A 27,351-nucleotide genomic window follows, 5' to 3' on the forward strand; every position below is an offset into this window, starting at 1 on the left:
GTGTGATACCTATGCATCAGCTGAGAATAGCTCACATGGAGAATCACTCACATGATGATTTACAGATTCTGTGGAATGAATCCTGCATTTCTTTCTAAGTGTAATGGCAGCATATCTCCCCTTGAGTGTCTTTTCCTGTCTTATATCTAAGAATAGATAATAAAAGCCTTACTAAACACATTGAACAACATCACCATCTCATCAGGTCAACTCTTTATATATTCCACAACTAAAGAAATTACATTTCCCACAACCAAATATTTAATCAATACAGTCTGCATAAAAGGCAGAATTATAAAAGAATTTACTTCCGGCCGGGCGCGGTGGCTCAAGCCTGTAATCCCAGCACTTTGGGAGGCCGAGGCGGGCGGATCACGAGGTCAGGAGATCGAGACCATCCTGGCTAACACGGTGAAACCCCGTCTCTACTAAAAAAAATACAAAAAACTAGCCGGGCGAGGTGGTGGGCGCCTGTAGTCCCAGCTACTCGGGAGGCTGAGGCAGGAGAATGGCGTAAACCCGGGAGGCGGAGCTTGCAGTGAGCTGAGATCCGGCCACTGCACTCCAGCCCGGGCGACAGAGCGAGACTCCGTCTCAAAAAAAAAAAAAAAAAAAGAATTTACTTCCACATTTTCTACATGTCTGTCAAACTACTACTTCCCCTTTTGTTTCCTCAGAAGGTCATTTTACTCATTATCTTGTGTTTTCCTGATCACAGACACAGCACTGGCATTTTCAAAGTTACAAGCAGCAGATCCCTTCAGGTTTTCAGGGTCACACACCATGAAGTCTAACAAGGTGAATCGACTCCTTGAGCAGATTTTCTTTTCCACATTTAATAGAAAAAGTTTAAGTGTGCCATTAATTATTTTTATTTCGGTGATGCAAACTTGTCTTCAGTGGATTCCAGATATCAGGTATAGAATACTGTGTATCATCAATCTTGACTTTCAACACAGAATGCCGGCTGTGGAAGTTCTGAGTATACCTTAGTCCAGACATGCACTTGGGGCTTTTTATGAGTTACATTAGAACAGTTGAAAGTATTTCATGTTTTTAAAATAAGAAAGTCTTAAAAATTACATGTGATCATACTTCTTAGCTCTCACTCTACTGACTCTCATTTTGCTGCCAAATCTCTCCTTAATAGGTTGTTATTTGGAGAGCTATTTGTGATAATGCATTGGGGGGCTGGAGGAGGGATGGGAAAGGTGAAAAGGATAGATTGGGGATGGTCTCATCACCTTCTGCATTGAAGTTAATAATTCCAGGGAAACTGGAGGAAAAAAAAAGAGATGTTACCTTGATTTTTGACCATTAAGGGGAGATTTAAGAATTTAGCATAATATTGAAGATGTTGATAACCTTAAAATGTAATGTGCTGTCCACTTCATGTTCTGTTCTTTTGATTGAGTAGTATTTTCTGATCCAGAAGCAAATACTGCACATTTTACATATTTCCTAACCTTGGTGTTGAATCACTTACAGAGCAGAAAGGACAATGAAGCTAAACAAGAGAGTAAGATTCTACTCTGCTGTTTCCATTTATCAGATCCCATGAGATTAAGAGCATTGCAACACAATTCTCATTACGAGATTTTGTTGCCCTCAGGGACATGACTCCCTGATGCCCTGATCCTAAATCGGAGTTTTATGAATCTTGATTACCTTGTGGAAAATAAAATGTATCAGAGAATTCAGCTTCACATCTATTTGTGTGGGGGAGTTAAATTTATTTCCTGACAACATCAGCAAGTCTGATTTTAGAGAATGCAGCTCATTAGAATAAGTTAACCATATTAGAATACATGCAGCTCCACTCCCCTCTGCCAGCTGCTCGGGGTGCTACAATGCATCCTGAGAAGCCATAGAGGAAACAGACCCACATTCACCCTCATTCACTGATTTTGTTCAGATCAGGTAATTGTTTCAAACAAACTAACAAACAGAGACATCTCTGACAGCCAAGGTTTAGTCATTTTCCATATCAGGTCTTGGGCAAGGGGAAGTCCTATGAGAAACTGGAGTACCACACAGAACCCCCAAATTCAAGCCATAGGATGCAGATAGAGAGTTGGTAAATAGAAAGACACTCATTGGTACAGCATCCAGTTTCTGACTGAAGTATTTGGACTCTCTTCTTCTCCTAGCTTGAAACTACAACAAGCTTTTGCTAATGTTCCTATGTTCAAAATGTATTTAATTTTTTTACTTTGTTCTAATCATTCCTTCCACATACACAATCTATCCCATTCTTCATTCACGATGTTGCCAATGCTTTTTAGATCGTTATCCTCTTAACACTTAAATTAAATTGCTCAATATCCAAATTAATCCATGCTCTTAAATTCTCAGAGAACATGGCTCCTCTCTCCAACACACATGCGTATGCACACACTCATTCTCATACATGGGAAATCCATCCTTTCCAATCTCAGTAGATTAATCTTGCTAAAGTATCTTTTTTATAAGATTTCACAAACTATAGTCACTAGAAATGTATATAATATTTACATTGAAATATTCACTAGTATTAGTATATTATTCCACTTCTTGAAAACCTTAAGTGTCTCTTCATTTAGAATGAAAGGCAAGCACCTTAACCTGGCCCTACGCATCTCTAGTACCTACTGGAATTCAGACTCTGAAACAGGTCACAGAGGGCATCATGGGCATCCATAGGACTTTGCACATAAAGTGCTCAGCACCGTGCATGACACATTGAAAGAACTCAAAAAAGATGGTTGTAATCATTATTACTATTTTATTATTTCAATATAAGGTGGCCTTAGGATAATCCGGCTTGTTAATTCCAGTTTCTTAAATCGTTTGAAGTATTCTTGTGCATTGCCATTTCCACACTTTTAATTATATTTATCTCCCCTTCACTTATATATTTTGCTGTTTTGGTGTTTTTTTTTTTTTTTTTTTTTTTTTTTTTTTTGAGACTCGGGAAGGGCGCATGGGGTAGTAGATACGAACACAGGTGTCTGCCATCTGACTACTTGATTTTGAAGCCTGACTTCACTATTTCCTAATTTTATGTAAGGTGTTAACCTCCCTATACCTCAGTCTCCCTATAGGTAAAACAGGATAATCAAAACATTCATTTCCTGGATATGTAAGAATTAAATGAGACAATGTAGATCGAATATTTAGTACAGATCTCGGCATGCAGTAGACGCTCAAATGATATTTTCTGAATGATTGAGTTCAAGTTCTATATTCTCTGAAAACCTTTTCTCAAACAGCCAAGCCTCTGGTGATTCAATCTTTATTCTGAAAATAGTCTGTGCCACTCACTCGTGGCATAGAATCTTTGCCTTTTTACAGCATTGTCATTGTCTTGAATTATGTAACTTTTATTTCAATATTAACTTTTGCACTCCAAAATGGCTGTCAACTTTTAGAAGAGACAGGGAATTATATTCTGCCTCCCCCACTTAGAATGTCTACCATGAGGATTTTTATTCATTATTCACTTACTCACTTACCATTCATTCAACAAATATGTACTCTCATGTTGATTTGATTAAGACCACCTGTATTACAGAATCTTTGATCTCATGGGATTGAGAATTTTGTAGAAGAAAACAAATACAACATTAGAAGAGTACAAGCTGTTAAATTAATTAAAATTATAGCCAACAAATATTGTTTATTTTACATCACTGACAGAATAAATATGTCCTCACATATATATTGTATACTCATGCAGAGAGGGTAGAACTAGGAAGAGGAGTAAGTTCATATCAAGCCATAGCTAAGACTTGACTGCTCAATGTTTTAGAAATTTAGAATTTTTACTTCTTACCATGTGTGATGGTTAATATTAGGTGTCAGCTTGATTGGATTGAAGGATGCCTAGATGGTTTGTAAAGTATTGTTTCTGGGTGTGTCTGTGAGGGTGCTGCCAGAGAAGACTGACATTTGAGTTGATGGACTGGGAGAGAGAGACCCACCCTCAATGTGGGTAGGCACCAACCAATACACTGCCAGTGCAGCTAGAACCCAGCAGGTGGAAGGATATTGGATAAGCTTGCTTGCTGGGGTTCCTGGCTTCTTTCTGTTTCCCCTGTGCTAGATGCTTCCTCCCGCTCCTTCTGCCCTTGCATATCAGACTTCAGGTTCTTCAGCGTTTAGACTCTTGGACTTACACCAGTGGCTTGATGGGGGTTCTTAGGCCTTTGGCCACAGACTGAAGGCTGCACTGTCAGATTCCCTGGTTTTGAGGCTTTTGGACTCAGACCAAGCCACTACTGGCTTTTCTCTTTCCCAGCTTGCAGATGGCTTATAATGAGACTTCACCTTGTGATAGTGTGAGCCAATTCTCCCTAATAAACTCCCTTTCATATATATATACACATATATCCTATTAGTTCTGTCCCTGTAGGGAACCCTGACTAATTCACCATGTCATCTTTAAGTGATATAAAGTACTGGTGGCAATATTCATTGCTCAGTTTCCCTAGCTTTGATAACCATTCTCATGAAGAATTCTTGCTTTTTTACAAAGTGTGGGCATGATTCAGAAAGCCTTATATCATCCACTGGCTAGTGTTCTCTATTAATTCCTATCAAAATAATTTTATGTCTTCAGCACATGATTGGGTACCCAGACTGTTGCTGAGTTGCTGAAAAGGAAACAGGACATTTAGGATGGAACAGTGTGTCAGCAACAGCTGCTCAAACTTAATATGTGGAATCTGTTAGCTAGGCAAACAGTCAAAAGTGGCATTTATCAAAAGCATTTATCAGGGGGAAAAGAAAACGCACAGGAGACAATAGTGTTCTATTGATCTGCAAGAAGTTTATTTTTCCATTCAGCAATGTTAAACTAATCAATTTCTTAAATAAAGCAAAAATACTAGTATTGATAATCCCAATGATGGCTTAAGTTTTCTAGGACAACAGAGGTATCATATTGATGTTGTAATAACGCAAATGCCAGGCTTGATTGTGTTTGACATGTTCACTGGTGGGTTTTGATTGCTAGAATTAATTCCTCACTGCAAAAGAGATGTTTTCAAGATGTTGAGTTTAGGGCTGGCGAATTGGAAGGATAAAAAAAAAAAGGACGTTTTTATTTCCTCCTCCCTTGGTTGCCGTAGATGTTTAGTAATCCCAGGAAGTTGAGAAAGAAAAATGGTATTGTAAAAGTAATAGAGTTAAAAAATCAAAACTGGCTGCATTAGTCTAAGTTATATAATAATTCCAAAGATTTAGCAAATTGAATTTTAATGTCCATAATTAATGTGTTTATAATACTTACAATATTTATTTAAAATATTATACAGATGTGTATTTTGGAAAGTCTTTTTAAACCAGATTTTCATGCCACAGATTACTATGTAGTGAGCTATCCACTACTCATTCCATTTCTGTTCATGTTACCTAGGCCCACCCCACTGTGTTCCCCACCAAATTTTAGAATACAGCTGTAGATAAGATAAGGAGGAGGCAGTTAAGGTAAGCACCTCTTATTTAACTCCTAGGTAGAAATGTCAGCTGTCATCAAATATTTGTAACTCTGGGTGACTCACAGCACATTTTGGGGGGTCTGTTCTAATTGTCTAACTCAGGGATATTTTTTAAAAAGCATAAATTTGAACTCACTGTGCATCCTTTTTCTTTAAATTTCATTTCTAATATTCAGAGTGAAGATGGTATTAGAAATATTCTTGGCTGGGTGTGCTGGCTCACATCTGTAATCCCAGCACTTTGGGTGGCCAAGGTGGGAGAGTCGATTGAGCCCAGATCCTGAGAAGTTGAGGACAGGTCACTGCACTCCAGCTTGGGCAACAGAGCAAGACCCTGTCTCGAAAAAATATATATTTATTCATATTATGTACATATCACTGATTGTATGAAAGAAATTCTACAAGCTCAAGAGGAATGTGATAGAATTTAAGCTCTAATCATTTTGTTATTGAGTCAGTATACCAATATATACCGATTCAGATAAAACTCTCATAAACTTGTTAAAAAATAAAATGAAAAAAAAGACGACATATTTTTTCAAATTGGCTATAAATCATCAGTGAAAGGAAAATATTTTAAATACTGAAAAATTAACAAAACTATGTTTCTCAAGTATGAACAGTAATCTAAGAGATTGCAAAAGCAATGAAAAAAACTACTTAGCTTGTACAAATCATTAGTGAACAAGCCCAAATAAACACAAGTGCATATGTAAATGCTGTTTTAAAAATGTATTTTAGGGGGAAAATCCTCTATAATAGGCGTTATGGAAAGGTCAACAGCATAAAACAGTGATACTAGCTAACATGAGAATGCCTTTGAGGAATCGTGGAAACCCACAGAAAAGTATCTGCCAGCATCTTTTGCAAGATGGTGTTATGAGAAAAGAGATGAAACAAATCTTACACGTAGTGTGTAGTCTATGAAATACATTTACCACCTTGCTCTGTGAAATTTTACTTGCAAAAGCAATTTATTTTAGAGGAAACGTATTTTTTTCTGTAATAGCTTGTCAAATAACTGTAAAATTAGTCAATTAAATGTTGTTTAATGATAAAGAAAACATGTGTGGGTGGTTTACCTGTCAGAAGCACAGTGCTTGAATATTACTGGGGAAAGGGCAGGAAAGGCAGAGGTGAAAATGGAGACAGCCAAGGTGGTTAAGAGACTGAAGACACAGAGAAGCAGAGAGTTTTAATGTATGCTGTGAGGTAAACTTGAGAAAGAGGTGATGAAAATACATTTTTAGGAAGATTTCTAATATGGTTTAGCTGTGTCCCCATCCAAATCTCACCTTGAATTGTAATAATCCCCACGTGTCAAGGGCAGAACCAGGTGGAGATAATTGAATCATGGGGGGGCAGTTTCCCCCATACTGTTCTCTTGGTAGTGAATAAGTCTTGCGGGATCTGATGGTTTTATAAATGGGAGATCCCTTGAACAAGTTCTCTCACCTGTTGCTATGTAAGACGTGACTTTGCTCCTCATTTGCCTTTTGCCATGATTAGGAGGCCTCCCCACCCAGGTGAAACTGTGAGTCAATTAAACCTCTTTCCTTTATAAACTACCCAGTTTGGGATATGTCTTTATTAGCAGCCTGAGAACGAACTAATACAATTTCCATATGAAGCAATATGTAAAATTTCTATAATATCCCTTTAAAGAAAACTTTCAGTATAGAGTCACAATATTTTTCAAGAATTCTTGAGGAGATATATCTTAGCGAATATGTTGAAGAGCAAAGAGCAGGCTCATTATTGTTTAGAATTATTTGACTTGTATTTTGAATATGATAGTCTGGCAGGTTTGAATTTCGATATACAGGTCAACTGATCCTGTATCAAATAATGTCTTCCAAGGATTCCAAGGAAACTATCATAAGAAAGTGAGGCATTGGTGCCAAACTGAGATCACAGGCATATGTAGAATGATGTGTAGAATGATGCTTTGTTTGAGATTATGTTACTTTATCCAGTTGAATAAGTGTTAACAGAAATGACCAAACAAAAATTTCCTAGTGAAATTACTCACCAATTTGGAGCTTCAGTAAACACTCCGTTTCTTAAAGCAGGGCTCCTTCTAAGTCGTAGAGAATAAAATTATTATCTCTGAGAATACTGGTGTAACCAAATGATGGAACCATTCTGTAATAGTCAACGTTGAAGAATCTGACTAGATTGCTGTTGTTCCATTTCCTCCTTCTGGACACATGGGAAGACTGACTGCATTTTCCAGTCCCCTTTTCAATTAAGTTTAGGGACCTGTGACTAGTTTTTATTAAATGGAATGTGAGGAGAAGTGGTATTTGTCACATCTGGGCCAAAGTTAACATGAGAAGAGGGGAAAGCATTGATGGTTGTTTATTTTGTTTTATTTTACTTTGAGAAAGACTTGGTAAATATATAATGGGCTTGATTCAAAGAGAGCAAGAATGTCTTGAAATGTCAAAGGCTTGCACTTGTCATTCAAAGATATAACTTTGCCATTGATTCTACCAGACAATTCTTCATAACTCTTCAGTGTCTGTAAAGATTAAGCTTAAGGAATGTATCAGAATTAGTGGTTATTTTTAAACTGGGTAGAGAGCTAGCATAATGGTTCACTCATCTGAATCATTAAAGCAATGTACATAACTAATCAGATAGTAACCCAGGTTCCTCTGCTCTACAGTGAGGTTTGTTTGGTTCTCATTACCATAGAACCATAATTTACTTGCCTCCGTGTTCTGAAAGTTGTTCAGATTGGGTTCAAATCTGAAGGATAAGTGATGCTCATGAGCTCCAGCCAGAGAGACTAATTGTGTTGTAGCCATCATTTTTATAGGATATTGTAAACTTGTACACTCTGCACAGCTGCAGCTATTAACCATGAAATACACATTACAGCTATATTTTATCATATAGATAAACTGGATCACTCCTGGAGCTTTCTTCTTCCACATTGTGTATTTAACTCTACGGCAATTCAAACTTATCTTTGCCTCACTCCATGGCACTGAATGTTGCCTCAGGATAAGATCCTGGATGAAAATGAATTAACCTTCAAAGTATGGAAGAGAACTTTACATGACATGTAAATTCTTTATCATAAAAAAGTTGATTTAAAGTATTCTAGGGGTATGTTTAAAAATTAAAATTCATAATGCATACTAAAATAATCAGGATTTTTATAGCCCTGGTGACTTAGGTTGTTAGATGTGCCAAAGGAATTTTTTCTCTACTTTTTTTTCATCTGTCATTAACTGGTGCTGTTTTTACACAGAACTGTCTTCCTCTGGAGTCACCACCTGCAGTAACTTATTATAGATTCTTCAGTTCCATTATTCATATTTGTGCCTCTGTATCTAGATACCACCCTACTGTCATACACTTTATGTGACACATGGTGCTTAGAACTTGCTACCAACAAATGCTGAAAAATAAAATGGAAATCCCATTCATTTAATGTTCTATAATTTGACAAGTCTCCAACATGGGTTGGAGAATTGTAACTTCTCAAATCCTGTAGCTGGCAGTTTAGAAACCCAATAGTCAATAAATTATGAAAATAGAAAAATACCTAAAGCATATGAGATATAGAGAAATTAAGCCTTTACATATAAAACTGGTAACAGCAAAGACTTCATATTAGCCCATTTTCACACTGCTATAAAGAAACACTCGAGACTGGGTGATTTATAAAGGAAAGAGGTTCTTCTTTCAGACAATGGATTATAAACAATACATTGAAACCCTGAAGTAACTCTCGTACTTGCAAACAAAGTTTCCTAGAGGATGTTGTTTGAGTTATCTATTCAGAGATTTAACTGTCAACATTTCAGATTCCCCTTGGTATAGAATGGTGCCATATAATTAAGTATCCAAACATAAACCTTAAAAATGATGCTTGTAAAGATGTTCCACGGACACACACACTAATGAAATCACACAGGGATGCCCTCCCCTGGTAACAGGTAAAACAGACTGCATTGAAGAATTTATAATATCTAACACTTAATTGTGGAGTCAAAATGACGACGAAATTCTCATGAGTGCACTTAGTTTCATTACACATTAGCTGACTTCTTCCCAGAAATGTTGCAAACCATATCTTCCAAGGATTGATACCCATATACTTGACTAACCAAAGCAAGATAAATGATTTAGAACCTAGTCACTCTAATCACTACAAAAAGATAAAGGATCACTTTTAAAAATGTATTTGATTTTTACTAACCTGTTGCCTTGAGGAGTTGAGCACTATAGTATAGGGGCTTGATTTGACATGATATAAAACCTATTTAAACTTGTTTAAGCAACTAAATAATTTATTTGGTTTCACATATGGGAAGCCCATGGGTAGACGAAGCTGGCTTTACACAAGCAATGTTAAATGCCTCAGGAATGTCATTTGGACTGTTTCTTTCTCTCTTGGCTCATTCCCTTTGTATAGTGATTTCAATTTTAGGCAGGTTTCCCATGTGCCATGAAAGATGACCAAATCAGCTACATGATTTGAGAGCATATAGTTTGAGATCTCAAAAAAAAGGGGAGCCCTCTTTCTTCACATTCCATATATAACAGGAAAGCTTTTTACTGACTCTCCTTGTTTTATGGACCTATCACAGGCCCAACATCTGTGACCATGGCAATTTGGGTTGGGATGACACTCTAGTCCGATAGCCTGTGGCCAGGTGAGTCAGGCACCATGGTGATAGCTTTACCATGACAAAATGGAGTAAATACTGGCATCTGCTTTTCTCTCACATAAGAGAAATGCTGGTATTTTTATACCACATAACCACTTCTGATATTTTCTAAACGCTGAAATGATTCCATGATGGTAAAGAATGCGTACAGTAAAGCCTGGCCATAAAATGCCTCTCCATACCCACTGTAGGGCATCCCTATATAGGGATGAAGCATACACATTTTATTTTTACCTCAGGGATTATGTGATAGAGCAAGTGTGCATGCTCTCAATAGGCAGATTAAGCCAAAAATAAATATTCTTTTGTGCAGAATTGAATAAAACCTTGTAAGAATTTTCTCAGTAGTGCATTCTCACATAAAAATAAGCCAGTAACAAGAAGAGTAGTATTATTTCAGCATAGTTTGCATAATTGCTTTCCATACATATTGTAGCTTAGCTTGTAGTTACCATCCCATAGTGTCATTTTAAATTAATAGGCTTGCATATATTTTACCATAGTACCTATTATATGTTAGCTAAGAAAATAGCAACTGTAATTCTACCTATAGTTGCTCAAAGATTTTTAAAATTGATGATTTTTCATCCATATTATTTATTTTAAATGCTTCAAAGAACAGTTTCAGTGGACTTTCATATAGCTATATTATTTTGGCTTAGAAAACAGACAAAAACAATAGATATTGTACACTACACTTGGAAACATCTTTTTTTTTTTTTTTTTGAGATGGAGTTGTGCTCTTGTCACCCAGGCTGGAATGCAATGGCACAATCTCAGGTCACTGCAACCTCTGCCTCCCTGGTTCAAGCGATTCTCCTGCCACAGTCTCCCAAGTAGTTGATACTACAGGCGCCTGCCACCACACCCAGCTAATTTTTGTATTTTTAGTAGAGATGGGGTTTTGCCATGCTGGCCAGGCTTATCTCAAACTCCTGACCTCTGGTGATCCACCCACCTTGGCCTCCCAAAGTACTGGGATTACAGGCGTGAGCCATCGTGCCCGGCATACTTGAAAACATTTAATGGCTATTTTGAGTCTTTCAAAATTAGGAGTTAGAATTTTGGATTAAGTCACCCAAACATATTATTTTATCAGAGTTTCCACCACAATTCATCCCATTTGTTAGGAGCATTTATTAAATCAATACTGAATATTGCATATGTTATAACAATGTATACAATTATAAGAGAAATAAAAGATTCACCACATTATAATCAAAGAGGAGAAACAGAACATACATAAAATACACACAGGACAGGCCGGGCACAGTGGCTCATGCCTGTAATCCCAGCACTTTGGGAGGCCGAGGTTGGAGGATAACCTGAGGTCAGGTCAGGAGTTCGAGACCAGCCTGGCCAACATGCTGAAACCCCATCTCTACTAAAAATACAAAAGTTAGCTGGGCGTGGTGGCAGGCACATGTAATTCCAGCTACTTAGGAGGCTGACGCAGGAGAATCGCCTGAACCAGGGAGGTGGAGATTGCAGTGAACTGAGATCACGCCATTGCACTCCAGCCTGGCGGACAAGAGCAAAACTTCATCTTAAAAAAAAAAAAAAAAAATACACACAGGACAATCTCATATATCCAGATGAATTGGCATTGGGTTATGTATGATGTGAAAACTTCAGCTAGAAAGAAAATTGAACCTCAATGGAAGGGACACCATGTTCTCTTGCATCACACCTTACTCTCCTCCTGGGTTCTAATCCTCCCTGGGTAAGCTATAGCTGTGCAAGCAGAAAGGAAGAATTGTGGCATTAACCATTTGTAACTTTGCATGTGTATGACTCTTTGTCCACCCTGTACTGACCCCCTCACTCATTCATTGGTCCATTCATGTTTATGCACTTGCTTCATATATGGGTCAAGGAACTCATGCATCTCTGGTAGCATAGAACACACTACAAGGGGAAGTCTGCTGTTCTCTAACAGAGAAATTCAGATGACAGAATGTTCTCCTTGAGAAACTAACATCCAGGTGAAAGTGACAGGAATATGAATACAGTTACGATTATCTTCAAGAATATAAAAAAACTGAATAAGTAATGCAGAAAGGCAAAATGGCATAGGATTTATGGGGTAATAAATCATATTCAGTATTTCCTCCATTAAATGTAGTATTCTAGGTACTGCAAAGCTAGCTGGAAAATTTTCATAGAGATGAGCCTAGGAAGAGATGATGAGTTCATTGATGAGGGAATATGGGATTTTCACAAAGAAAACTTTATGTGAATCAGTCAAGACTTAGGTTTATGCTTATTGATCCATTAGTCTATGCATGTTGCAACTTGCCTCACTCACATGTGTTCATGGATCAGCTTTTTTTTTTTTCCTGAGACGGAGTCTTGCTCAATTGCCCAGGCTGGAGTGTAGTGGTGCGATCTCGGCTCACTGCAAGCTCCGCCTCCCGAGTTCACGCCATTCTCCTGCCTCAGCCTCCCAAGTAGCTGGGACTACAGGTGCCCACCACCACACCCGGATAATTTTTTTTGTATTTTTTTAGTAGAGACGGAGTTACACCATGTGAGCCAGGATGGTCTCGATCTCCTGACTTCGTGATCCACCCGCCTTGGCCTCCCAAAGTACTGGGATTATGGGCATGAGCCACCATACCCGGCCAGCTTTTTGTTGCTGTATAACAAATCATCCTAGAATACAGTGCCTTAACACAACAGGGATTTGTTCTCAAGGGGTCCAAGATGACAAAAACAGAAGCTTCAAGACCTCTTAAGGCATAACCTTGGAAGTCTCTCAAAATCACTTCTGTGTCATTCTGTGGTTCAAAGCATGTCACAGGCTTTGTTCAGATTGGAAGGGAAGGAGCATATATTTTTCTTCTTGATAGGAGAAATGGCAAATTTTAATTGGAAAAAGGCATGTAGATTGGAAAAAAAACAGTTTAGTGCTCTTTGCAAACAATGTACCACACTAGGAGCCCTAGTCAAGGCGAAGCTTTTCTAAATTACTGAGTACATCACTGTTATAATAGAATACTTGACCTTTTAAGGTGATAAAGCCTGTAAAACATGTGATCTGCTCATATTCCACAGTTTAAGTAAATCTCAATTATTCTGAAGATGCCTTACCTTTGGTGTCATTCTCAAAATTAGATTTAAGACCTTTTTGTGAAAAAATATCCTCCAAAATGGGAACAACTAGTGAAGTTCTATTTCACTAACACTCAGGATGTAATACCAGAGCCACTGATGGGCACTGATCCCCACCTTTTTCCTGCAGGCTGTCAGTTAATGTAGAGGCTGATAACTCACTGTTAGGGCTCAACTGCACAAAGAAATGCTTGAATTTCAGAAGGAACTACCTGATGATCCAAAAAGCTTCAGAAAAATTAAGCTACGGTGGTAGAATTCATCGTGGTAAAGTAGTATTAATGGTGGGAATGCCCAAGAGTTTCTCAAATATTTTCAGCTCACTTTATGAATAAGAAATGGACCCAGACGCTACATACAGTGGCTCATGCCCGTAATCCCAGTACTTTGGGAGGCCGAGGCAGGTGGATCAACGAGGTCAGGAGTTTGAGACCAGCCTAGCCAACATGCTGAAACCCTGTCTCTACTGAAAATAGACGTCTCTACTAAAAAAAAAAAAAAAAATTAGCCAGGCATGGTGGCAGGTGCCTATAATCCCAGCTACTTGGGAGGCTGAGGCAGGGAACTGCTTGAACCCAGGAGGCTGAGGTTACAGTGAGCTGAGATCATGCCGCTGCACTCCAGCCTGGGTGACAGAGTGAGACTCCGTCAAGAAAAGAAAGAAAAGAGAAAAGAAAGAAGAGAAAAGGAGAGGAGAGGAGAGGAGAGGAGAGGAGAGGAGAGGAGAGGAGAGGAGAGGAGAGGAGAGGAGAGAAGAGAAGAGAAGAGAAAAGAAAAGAAAAGAAAAAGAAAAGAAAAGAAAAAAGAAAAGAAAAGAAAAGAAAAGGACCCAGAAAACCTAACTTGTTTAAGCTCAGGATTAGAAAGAAGTCAGCCTGTATATCACTCCACAATAGAGACCAGGACTAGAGCAACTACAATTACTATTCCCAACTATCACAACCCTGATTATGTAATTTATTTATATATATAAAAATATGGCAAAAGGTCTCTTAGTATGGCCTGTGGACCTCAGAAAGCCTAGGGCTTTTCTGAGTAGATATGTGTATATATGTGTATGTACTTGTATACATGTGTATGTGTATACATGTATATGTAAACATATATATGCACACACATAAACATGCATCTGTTTATTTTTCATGCAAATGACACATTATCTCCTGAGTAATGTCCTCAGCAGTAGTACTGCTGGCCTGGCACAGTGGCTCATGCGTTGTTGTCCCATCACTTTGGGAGGCTAAGGCAAGAAGACTGCTTAAGCCCGGGAGTTTGAGTCTAGCCTGGGCAGCATAGGGAAACCCCTGTCTCTACAAATAATAATAAAAAAAAATAGCCAAGTACAGTGGCATGCACTTGTGGTCCCAGCTACTTGGGAGGCTGAGGCAGGAGGATCACCTGAGCCTGGGAGGTCAAGACAGCACTTAGCCATGATCATGCTGCTGCACTCCAGCCTGGACAACAGAATGAAACTCTGTCTCCAAAAAATACAATAAAATAAAAATTATTACTGCTCTTTCCGTTAGTTCAAGGAACGTTTTCAGTCTATGGAATAGTAACATGCTCATTCAGAAAGCAGCCTACAAATCCTTTTTTTTTTTATTTGAAGTGGTTTTGATGCAAAGAGAGTTGAGCTATCACCTCAAACTTATAAAAAAATTAACCAAATATTTATCCCAAATGAGCACCCTTTCCCAGACTTCAGGATCCTTTTTACTTTTGTTATGGAATGAATGTTTATGTCCTCACTAAATTCATATGTTGAAACCCTAATCCCCACTGTGATGGCGCTTTGGGGAGGTAATTTGGCCATAAGAATGGTGGCTCCATAATGGAATTAGTGACCTTCTCAGAACAGATAGGAAAGAGCTTGACTGTGTGAGTGCTCTCTTCCTCCCTCTCTGTACTACGATGTGAGGAAACTTCAATAATTCTCACAATAATACTCTAAATATCATTGCCCTCATTGAAAAAAAAAATCTCAGAAGCATACAATGACCAAATCAATATTAAAGGACTATTGAGTTATGAAACTGGGCCTGGACTATATAAATCACTCCACAGTACAGTTCTCGCTTTAAAACACTGCCCATATGTGCTTTTTTTTTTTTTTTCAACATACTGCTACCATAGGTCTATGTATGCGTCACTTCATTCTCTAATAATATTTAGTGTGCATTATGCATCTATTTTGTACATGGCACTCTCCTGGCTATGAGAGATGTAAGACTAAATTTAATAGGATGTATGGCTTTAAGGAGCCTGGGGTCTAGTGATGACTGCACCAGACTTGATTGTTTGTTTTGTCCAGGTTCTTCTCCTTCCAAGCCGATATAGTTTAGATGTTTGTCTCTTCCAAATCTCATCTTGAAATGTAATTTTCAGTGTTGAAGCTGGGACCCGGTGAGAGGTATTTCAGTCATAAGGGGGGATCCCTTATGAACGACTTGGTGATGGCCTCATGATAGTGAGTTCTTGTGAGATCTGGTCATTTCAAAGTGTGTGGCATTTCCTCCCTCTCTCTCTTTTCTTGCTCCTGCTGCTGCCATGTGACACACCTGCCCTTGCTTCTGCCATGATTGTAAGCTTCCTGAGGCCTCACCAGAAGCAGATGCCAGCACCATGCTTCCTATAAAGTTTGCAGAACCGTGAGCCAATTAAACGTCTTTTGTTTATAAATTACCCAGCCTCAAGTATTTAGAGCAATACAAAAACTGACTGACACATAAGCCATCCGCTATGTCTTCGGCAGGTGAAGTCTCCCTCTCCATAAAACAGGTAGCCCACATTTTTTAAGTGCTCAGTATGTCCTAGTTTCTAAGTACCTTCAGTACATTAACTGATTTAATCTTCTCCACAACCCTAGAATATAAGAATCATTTCTATTTTTATTGTAAGATGCAGGCATTTAGACAAACACACACAAACACACACACACACACACACGCACGCATAAACACATAGCAAGAGGAGTATGTTTATTTTAAACCCAGGAAGTGTGATTCCAGAGTGTGAAGTCGACCACTCCCCTCAAAAGCCTCTTAGAAACTGAAACACGGCCGGGCGCGGTGGCTCAAGCCTGTAATCCCAGCACTTTGGGAGGCCGAGACGGGCGGATCACAAGGTCAGGAGATCGAGACCATCCTGGCTAACACGGTGAAACTCCGTCTCTACTAAAAAAAAAATACAAAAAACTAGCCGGGCGAGGTGGCGGGCGCCTGTAGTCCAGCTACTCGGGAGGCTGAGGCAGGAGAATGGCGTGAACCCGGGGGCGGAGCTTGCAGTGAGCTGAGATCCGGCCACTGCACTCCAGCCTGGGCGACAGAGCGAGACTCCGTCTCAAAAAAAAAAAAAAAAAAGAGGAAACTGAAACACACAGAATATTATGTCTCTCCCTTGATTAATAATCAAAATGGCTCCCTGTTCTCACAATGTTAAGGGTCTGCCCACTTTTCTCAGCTGTTTTTTATCCTGTCCCTTGTCTTCCTTGGTAACCTTCTTTTCCTGGTTTCCCGCCTGACCACTTGACTCCAGACAATTTTCTCCCTTTCCAAAACTGTCTCTCTCTTTTGATCATGTTTAAAACCTGTCCTCCTTACCTACATTCCTACTCAGTCTTTTAAAAAATCCTGCCAATGTTTGAAATCACACCTTCAGGAAATTGTTCCTATCTGTATCTCCAAATCACAAGGACTCGCTTTTATATAGACAGATACTATTCCAGAAGATTGAACAATGTATGGTTCGCTCTCATTTATTTCTGTTTTTCATATTTTCTTAACTTGTTTGTCCAAACAAAATCTTGGCTTGCATAAACATAAATCCCTTAAACTAGCATAATATTGGCTAAGAAACATTCATTTACAATTTACTAACAGATTAACTTCAAAGTTGCCTGAATTATACTTTTAGGAAAAGCACAAATGCCTCTACAAATATTTAAATTAAAAAATATAAAAAACACAAAGTTTTTTTACCTTGACAAAAACAGATCGCATTTAAGAGAGAATTTTTATGATTAGAAGAAGCAAAATCATTTAGCCAGATAATTTAGGCACTAATATTTTGTTGAGTACAAAAAAAAAGAGAGAAACTTTAAAGCCACCACATTTCCAATTGGTTGTCTACATTGATTAATAGGGAAAGGTAATTTAGCTTTCACTTCTGTGAAATTCGTGTGTTTTTCACTGAAATTACTCAGTTGAACTCAATAGAGATTTATAACCTATTTCCCATACCTAGCAAAACATGGCAAATTTACAACCTAAAAACATTGACATGTTTGACCTCTGACAGAGATATGTGAAAGGTCTCTCATTTCATGGATAGTCTTTCCTGCAGCCTATTTTTTAAAAAATGCTTTAAGATTTCTGCAGCATAGTGTTGAAATCTAAATTTTCCCATTAGTGTCAAGGTTTACATCTTAATTTATTTAAGTCTTTCCCAGAAGCATGACACATTCAGGTGCTTGTATTGGTATGATCTCCTCATAATTTCACCTTATTAAAATGATTTCTCATTTTAAATTTAAAACATCCCATTAGTTTATGGTGCTGAGGGATAATTCTAGAAAACCGGTACAGACAGCAAACTTGCCTTTCTCAAATGGAATGATTAAGAACCAAACAAAGGGCTTTTTCCAGCCGCTCAATTGAAACCAATGAATAATATTAAATGCGTAAAGGAAAAACGAGGGCACAGAATCTTACTAACTTGAGGACTTGGTAATGAAGAACACACTCTTTCTTCTTGAAGTTACAGCTCTGATTCAGTTTGGGAGCTGTCACCTTTATAGACTGGCAGGGCGTTTTTAGGAGAGTAAATTGTAGAAGAGTCTCCATTTCTCAGTGGCCAACTATTATCAAACACTTAACATGGGAGGCCCTATTTCCAATGACTATGAACTAATTATGTATAAAAGGCCAGTCTTAAGGGTGTTTTTGGTAATAGACGATTGCCAAAAGTTTAATACTCTCTGGAACTTTGAGATCTTCAAATAGAGATGCCATGATTTGTCTTTTTTGTTGTTAATGGGATTATATCGGAAAAGACAGAAAATTGAAATATTTCTATTTGACCATTAAACTAGATTCTAATTTTTTAGATTATCAATGTTTACAGATTTTTCTCTGTAAACATTTTCTCTGGTCAAACTCTGTTAGCCATTTTTACTTACATCTTTTTTAATCCTCTCAAAAAAGGCATGAAGTAAGTACTTTTATCTCTGTTTTACTTTTTCCTGAGGTAATAAGTGTTTATGACTTGACAAAGTCAGTCAAAAACAACGAAATACTAGTAAATGGAAGATTTGACATGACTCTGGGATCTGTTTTCCAAAACCTATGTGTTTTTTATTACATTAGAGTTGTATGTTTTCCAAATAATCAAATGTGTTGAGGTCAGATTTTGGTAAGGTTTATCTGCAATTGAAAATTCTGAAGACAAATTGCAAACTTCTTCTTCAACTGTAAAACTCATCTCACTAGACTCTTCTTTAGCCAAAGCAATTTGTCTTGTTCAGGGATTAGGGACTTTTCTTAAACATGTCTTTCAGGTTGAACTTGAAAAGCAAAGTTTCAAGATGTGAAGTCTAACCACTTCTTGGCAGCTAAAATATTACATGGGCAGTTTTTTCAACTCTTTCAAAGAGGAAGTGTTCTTTTCAGTGAAAGCTGAGCTAGAAGATTTTGAGAAACTTTAAGTTGTAGATCAGATATAAACAAAATGCTTTCTGTAACCCAAATGATCATAACCAAGATTTTCATTCTGGAAATATTTCCTGTCAGCACAAGCAATTTTGTCAAAGCATATTTTTGGTTGTTGTAACAGCAACTTGTAAAATATTCTTGATGCATCTATATAAAATGGTACATAACACTTTCACCCTACAAACACTTGATTGTGGAAGGAAAGGTAACTTCATGCCAATATAAACTGACATGATAAAAATGATCTTGTCCTCTATTTTACTGCCACTTCACCTCCACTACCCAGACCTAGACTACTCATGCAAAATCAAATAAAACATCCAAATGGAGCAGACATTGGTTCAACAGGGTTTTTGCATTGTGGTGATAAAACAACTGAGTCATTGAAATTCAGGGCTGTACTTCTTGAGGGGTCACAGCCAAAGAATACTCATGTGCACATTTCATCGAGTATTTATTGGACACTCATTATGTGCAAAACTTTACACCAGGGGTCAGCAAACTTTTTCTGTAAAATGTCAGAGATTAGTTTGGACTGCAAAGCCATGTGATCTCTTTCACAGCTACTCATCGGATTCTGTTGTAGCACAAAGGCTGCCATAAACAATAGATAATGCTTGGAATGACTGAGTTACAATGAAACTTTCCTTACACACACAGGAGCCAAATTTTGGCAGCAAGCTATAGTTTTGCTGACCCCTGCCATATACCTCTGAAGCACAGGAAGATTAATGAATAACAAAAGTATAATCAGTGGCTCACAGTTCAGAGGGAGTGTTGTTATTATAATACACTTGACCTAGGAGAAACAGGAAATGATATAATAAAATCATAACAAATGCTAACAGAAGATAATAGCAACCGTGCTGTTTCTTGAAGGATGATTAGAATTTTACCAATGGAGGTTTGAGGTAGAAGGGAATTCTACATAATAGTGCTATCATCAGTAAAGGGACCAAAGAGGTAAAGTGGAGATACAGTCTGGAGAGAACAAGAAGTCAAGTGTAACTAGAGCAACAGGACCTTAGGGACTATGTTAAGAGAGATTAGAAAAGGCAGTGCAGGGCCTGTGGTCAGCCATTAAATAATATGTTGAAGGCCTTAGACTTGATGCTTTAGTTGCTGGAGCATTCTACATTCAGAAAGAATATATACCAAACTGCTGACAGCTAGCTCACCCCACATCTAAGGAGTGAAGTTATGGGGGAGGATGTGGGGTACAGATTTTTACATTTTATTTTGTTCACTTCCATGTACTTGTTTTAATTAATTATTTTATTTTAGGTTAAGGGGTACATGAGAAAGTTTGTTAGATAGATAAAATCATGTCATGGGGGTTTGTTGTACGGATTATTTCATCACCCAGGAATTAAACCCAGTACCCAGTAGTTATCTTTTCTTCTCCTCTCCCTCCTCCCACCCTCCACCCTCAAGTAGATCCCAATGTTTGTTGTTTCCTTCTTTGTGTTCATAAGTTCTCATCATTTAGCTCCAGCTTTTAAGTGAGAACACGTAGTATTTGATTTTCTGTTCCTGTGTGAGTTTGCTAAGTGTAATAGCCTCCAGCTCCATCTAGGTTCCTGCAAAAGACATTATCTCATTCATTTTTATGGCTGCATAGTATTCCATGGTGTATATGTGCCACATTTTCTTTATCCAATCTGTCATTGATGGGCATTTAGGTTGATTCCATGTCTTTGCTATTCTGAATGGTGCTGCAATGGACATTCACGTGCATGTATCTTTATGATAGAATGATTTATATTTCTCTGGGTATATACCCAGTAATAGGATTGATGGGTCAAATGGTAGTTCTGCTTTTAGCTTTTTAAGGCATCACCACACTGCTTTCCACAATGGTTGAACCAATTTACACTCCCACCAAGAGTATATGTGTTCCTTTTTCTCCACAACCTCACCAGCATCTGTTATGTTTTGACTTTTTAATAACGTTTCTATATATTTTTAATCTGTCACAATACACATGCATTAGTTTTGAAACAAGGCAGAAAGTAATTTATCATTTCTTACCTCCATATCTCATATTTCTAAAAATTGTACTTGAAAATACACAAATTAGTTTCTTCATACACAGAATGTTGGTTTATTATTTGTATGTTGCATGATTTCTGCTGTTACCAAACACACAGAAATATGAAATATTTTGTACAAGTGGAGTTATTGTTGGTAAGGAGGTAAAACGATAGTGCACATGAACCATGTGGCACTTACCCCACCAGACTATACCCTTCATGAGATCAGCGTTGTGTCCATAACATGCCAGGTGCTTTGCTGTACAGCTATAAGGTTTTTTCCTCTAAATATATTCAATAACCTTGCTGCAATCAAAGAGAGAGGCCACTAATATTTTCTAAGTAGCCCTGAAGTGGGTATCTGTTATTTTTGACAATCAGCACCCATTCATCCTGCAGGTAGAGAAGTTCCCCAGATTTTCTTTGAGCAGCCAGCCTTCTCCACGTTTGCAGTTGGTTGGGGCTGACACACTCTCAGCTCTAGAGTGGAACAGTTATTAGTCAGGAATGAAAGGTCACCCAATCAAAGATAAAGGTTAGTCAGAGTTTTTGAAACAAAATTGTGGTTAGAAATGACCACCAATAATTTTGAACTTGAAAGCATATGGGCTAGGGATGCTACCTCCATCCTGTCACCATTTATAACGTGCCATGACATTAAGACATATGAGAACCTTAGGGACAAAGAGGCCAGAAGCCATGTCTTAGTGACAACCAGGATACCCCCATTCAAGCTACTTCAGAAAGTGTCCTTACTCCTAAATTCATTTAATTATATAAGGTCTCCAATTACTGTATGATAGTGATCATTTATTATTAATTTGCTAGTAAATATTTTCTTTTCAGCAGCCAATTCCAGTTGGTTTTATTAGTTTTATAGTTTCCCCTTCGGTTCTTTATAGACCGTACTTTGTGAGAAAACATTTGGCCCACTTTAGTTGCACATTTTGCCCCCAAGTCAGTAACATTTTATGTCTTAGACTCTGAAATCATGATATAACTGTTAGTTTCCTGTTTATCAAGCTCCAATTTACATCCTAAGACTCAGTTCAACTCAAGCAGCATTCAGTGTTGTATTTATTTCAAAAGACTGTAAAAAAATAAAAATTATAATACCTTTTCTATTTATTTGCCTAATTTGTTCTTCTGTTTAATAGTAGAAAAATCGAGCTAATCATAATCCTATTAAAAATGAAGCAAAATAAAACAAACAAGTATTGATGTGCACTTTTCTTTGCACTTGATCATTAGTACATCATAGCTTCAGATAGGAGAAGTAGAAAATGGTATCTTGACTAAAATAACTTTTTTTTTCATTACAAAAGATCCGATGGATTTTCATGTCTTTTCCTCCCACAATTGTATATTTTCTTCTGATCTATTCTTTCCTGTGGCTTTTCTAAGTCAATCCCTACCATTTCAAAGATACCACTCATTCCTACTTAAAACTGATCCTATTTTCAGGTGGTTAAAGCTAGGTCAATGATGATATTACCATCATTGCACTGACTTGAAAAATCATTCGATCTGAGATATGGTGAAATCACATACTTTCTGTGAACACCTCATGGAAAATAAAATACTTTTTTAGCCAACTACTATTTCTTCCAGAAACTTGAAATTATATGTGTGTTGGTAGGAGCTAGACATTTATGTAACATGACTGAGTTTCCTCTTCTTCAATTATTCCCATACCTCATTGAATATTTCTAGCATTTCTCACATACGAATAAAAAGAAATAACAAAACACTTGTAGGATTTTTGCGGTTTGCATATTGGAAGCACATAGTAAATCTTACTTCCCTTCTTCTTTAAACACATATATTCAAGAACTGAAATAAGTTAATGATAATGTGGTGGCTATTTATGTTTCTTAAGTATTTGGGGAATATAGGAAACTAAATATATGCGTAGGATATCTGCATGTGAAAAATGATCATTGAGTAAGAATTAGAGATGCCTTTGACCAAAAATATTCTATAACGTGGCCTAGTCAAGTATATGCCATAATCTTTCTCAGTTATTCTTCTTGAAGAAAGAAAATTTGATATAGGTAAATTTTCTTTAGTTGAAGAAACATAGATTTCTTCAAAATCATAAATATAAGATAATCCATAACATAGTGAGATTAATCAATTTTATAATCAATATTATATGTTTTGAATGTCTACAAAATTAGTTGTATAATATTAAGAAGAGGATAGGCAGGGCGCAGTGGCTCACACCTGTAATCCCAGCACTTTGGGAGGCCGAGGCGGGTGGATCACGAAGTCAGGAGATCGACACCATCCTGGCTAACACGGTAAAAGCCTGTCTCTACTAAAAATACAAAAAATTAGCCAGGCGTGGTAGCGCACGCCTGTCCCAGCTACTTGGGAGGCCGAGGCAGGAGAATGGCGTGAATCCGGGAGGTGGAGCTTGCAGTGAGCCGAGATCGCTCCACTGCACTCCAGCCTGGGCGACACAGTGAGACTCTGTCAAAAAAAAAAAAAAAAAAAAAAAGAGAAGAAGAGGGTAATAGAATTTCATAGGCATGAACTTCTTTTCTCTGTTGCCTATAATATTGAATTTATTCCAAGATAACTCTCTGAGACTCTGTAACAAAGCATGCAGACCTAACCATGCCCCCTTATAATGCTTAAATACTTGGAAATACAGTGAAACATTTAAAGGTTTTTTCAAATGACAAATTTTATTGGGGCAAAAAGCAAAGCACTTATTTTCAGAAGATCATTAGTTGCCTAAATGAAAATGTAAAACTATATCTTCCCGAAATAGTCTGTGTTGAAGGGACAGTTTTTTCCCAGTGCAACTTTGTAGCCTGGCACTAAATTTTGTGCACAGTGAGCATGGCTTCTGTGCAATTTATGGCATGTGCATTACAGCAGATCTCAAATAAATTATGAACTGTATGTGTTACTGAGGCACTGTCAAACTATGATTGATTTGGACAGTTTGTAGTTAATTAAGTTCATTTCCAATTCTGTCTTTTCATCCAATTTCAAAGCATTCTATATTGAAAGCCTATTTTCAATTAGTAAGAAGGATGAAACAAAAAAATTAATTAGAAAAGTGACGATCTCCATTTAAGTCTTCATCGTGAGCAATTATGTATCTTAAAAGTTAAGAAATTGAAGAGTTGTACTTGTCTAATATATTATGTCTTTGATATGTATCTTATGTATATTAAAACTTGACGTAGGCATGGCATTACAGTGAAAAAAAGTAATGATTGAAGTTATCTGTAGTTACCGTAAGTTTTAAAAGGCCATTTCACTTAGTATTTAATTATTGAGGATTAGACTTGATAATATTTTCTGAAGGATATAAGTATAGCAAATATATTAGAAAATCTTGTGATAAGACACATTTATGTAGTGATTCTCACAGGTTTGAGGCACACAGATAATTTTTAAAGCCCACTAGATGACTCTGATATAATAAACCACCATTCTCCAACTAATCCCATCCCATCTTTATCCAAGGTCCTGTGAGCCTGTCTACCACAACTAATACAAGGCAAATTTGCATAGCAAATACATATTGCAGAGGTATATAGACGTACCATAAAAAAGCTTTGCCACTTATTAGGTAAGGTTTTTGGCAGGGATTTTTTAACCTCTCTCTTCCTCAGTTAAGCTGTTTCTAAAATGAGGATAATACTACAAAATCTACAGGGAGGAGTCAAGGATTAAGGAGAGACTGCTGAATATGTAGCTCAGAACCTGGCACAGAGATTGGTTATCATCCTCATCGTAATGGTGATGATACTGAGAGATCCAAATCAGTAATCCAGGTTCTAAAACATTTACACCTATATTGTTATAACAGGATATTATTGTGCATGGGCTCCGGGAAGTGAAAAGGAGATTTGAGATTGTTGGGTTTGGCTTTAAACACATTGAGTTTGACATGCCAATGAGGTTTCAAGTTGGAAATATCAAGAAGTCGGATAAGATGAGACAGGGTTATGTGAAAATATTTGAAGTTTATCAGTGTTAATGGGAGATTTGCAGTTTTAGATGCTTCTTGGTGGATTCTTCTTCTTAAGTTAGAAGATGAAATTCCATATAGTCCGAGTAGAGGCAGAGAAGGAAGCTCAGGACAAGACCTGAGGAATGGACTTACAGGTGAAAGAAAGTAAAAGAAAATGCAAAACCAGCTGTAAAGCACAGGAAGTGGTAAGGCAGCAGAAAACTAAGAAGAGGGAAGAACTCAAGATACTAAAATATTATAAAAAGGCTAATATAATTAAAACAGTGTGCTGATGGCATAGAGACAGTGAAATAAAGGTCAGACAGAACAAGAGTTACATACATTAAGTATATAAGGTAGATGGCATCTCAAACCACTGGGATAATATGATTTAGTAAATAAATAGTAAGTGAACGCTTGAGAGATTTTTAAAGGAAAAGAGACTTTTTTTTATTATATACTATACACATTTACTCTTAGGGTAGATAGTGTATCCTCACCAAGAAGAATAAGGACCCATTTATAAAAAATGTACTAGCCAATATTGGGGGAAATGATGAAAACTTCACAATCCACAAGGGAAAACAATGGCAGATTTGAATAACAATGTACTAATTCTCTATTATGAAATTACACTAAACAAAGTTAACACATAAATAATTTAAAAAGGAGGAAGGGTTTTGACATATGCAAGCCAAATATTAATACTTAAAAAATACAAAGAGCTTCTACATATCAACTTCTTAAAAGTTCATTTATCCCAAGAGAAAAATGGACAAAGTATGTAAACAATAAATTTCCAGATAAAAACTACAAATAAATAGCAGACACATGAAAATATAATATTAATGTTTAAAAACGTAACATAGTGACGGCAGAGCAAGATGGCCAAATAGGAACAGCTCCAGTCTCCAGCTCCCAGCACGAGCGACACAGAAGACAGGTGATTTCTGCATTTTCAACTGAGGTACTGGGTTCATCTCACTAGAGAGTGCCAGAAAATTGGTGCTGGTCAGCTGCTGCAGCCCGACCAGCGAGAGCTGAAGCAGGGTGAGGCATCGCCTCACCTGGGAAGCGCAAGGGGGAAGGGAATCCGTTTTCCTAGCCAGGGGAACTGAGACACACAACACCTGGAAAATCGGGTAACTCCCACCCCAATACTGCACTTTACCAAGGGTCTTAGCAAATGGGCACACTAGGAGATTATATCCCACACGTGGCCGGGAGAGTCCCATGCCCATGGAGCCTCCCTCATTGCTAGCATAGCAGTCTGCAATCTAAGGGCAAGGCAGCAGCGAGGCTGGGGCAGGGGCGCCCGCCATTGCTGAGGCGGAAGCTCGAACTGGGTGGAGCCCACAACAGCTCATGGAGGCCTGCCTGTCTCTGTAGACTCCGCCTCTGGGGACAGGGCACAGTTAAACAACAACAACAACAACAACAATAACAAAGCAGCAGAAACCTCTGCAGATGCAAATGACTCTGTCTGACAGCTTTGAAGAGAGCAGTGGATCTCCCAACACGGAGGTTGAGATCTGAGAATGGACAGACTGCCTGCTCAAGTGGGTCCCTGACCCCTGAGTAGCCTACTGGGAGACATCCCCCTCAGGGGCAGACTGACACCCCACACCTCACATGGTGGAGTACACCCCTGAGAGGAAGCTTCCAAAGCAAGAATCAGACAGGTACACTTGCTGTTCAGCAATATTCTATCTTCTGCAGCCTCTGCTGCTGATACCCAGGCAAACAGGGCCTGGAGTGAACCTCAAGCAATCTCCAACAGACCTACAGCTGAGGGGTCCTGACTGTTAGAAGGAAAACTAACAAACAGGAAGGACACCCACACCAAAACCCAATCAGTACGTCACCATCATCAAAGACCAGAGGCAGATGAAACCACAAAGATGGGGAAAAAGCAGGGCAGAAAAGCTGGAAATTCAAAAAATAAGAGCGCATCTCCCCCTCTAAAGGAACGCAGCTCTTCGCCAGCAATGGATCAAAGCTAGACAGAGAATGACTTTGACGAGATGAGAGAAGAAGGCTTCAGTCCATCAAACTTCTCAGAGCTAAAGGAGGAATTACACACCCAGCGCAAAGAAACTAAAAATCTTGAAAAAAGAGTGGAAGAATTGATAACTAGAATAATTAATGCAGAGAAGGCCATAAACGAACTGACAGATGAAAACCATGACACGAGAAATAAGTGACAAATACACAAGCTTCAGAAACCAACTCGATCAACTGGAAGAAAGAGTATCAGCGATTGAGGATCAAATGAATGAAATGAAGTGAGAAGAGAAATCTAAAGAAAAAAGAAGAAAAAGAAATGAACAAAGCCTGCAAGAAGTATGGGAT

The sequence above is a fragment of the Trachypithecus francoisi genome, unplaced genomic scaffold, assembly GCF_009764315.1.
Source record: "Trachypithecus francoisi isolate TF-2019V2 unplaced genomic scaffold, Tfra_2.0 Lachesis_group2, whole genome shotgun sequence".
In the NCBI taxonomy this organism is placed as follows: domain Eukaryota; kingdom Metazoa; phylum Chordata; class Mammalia; order Primates; family Cercopithecidae; genus Trachypithecus; species Trachypithecus francoisi.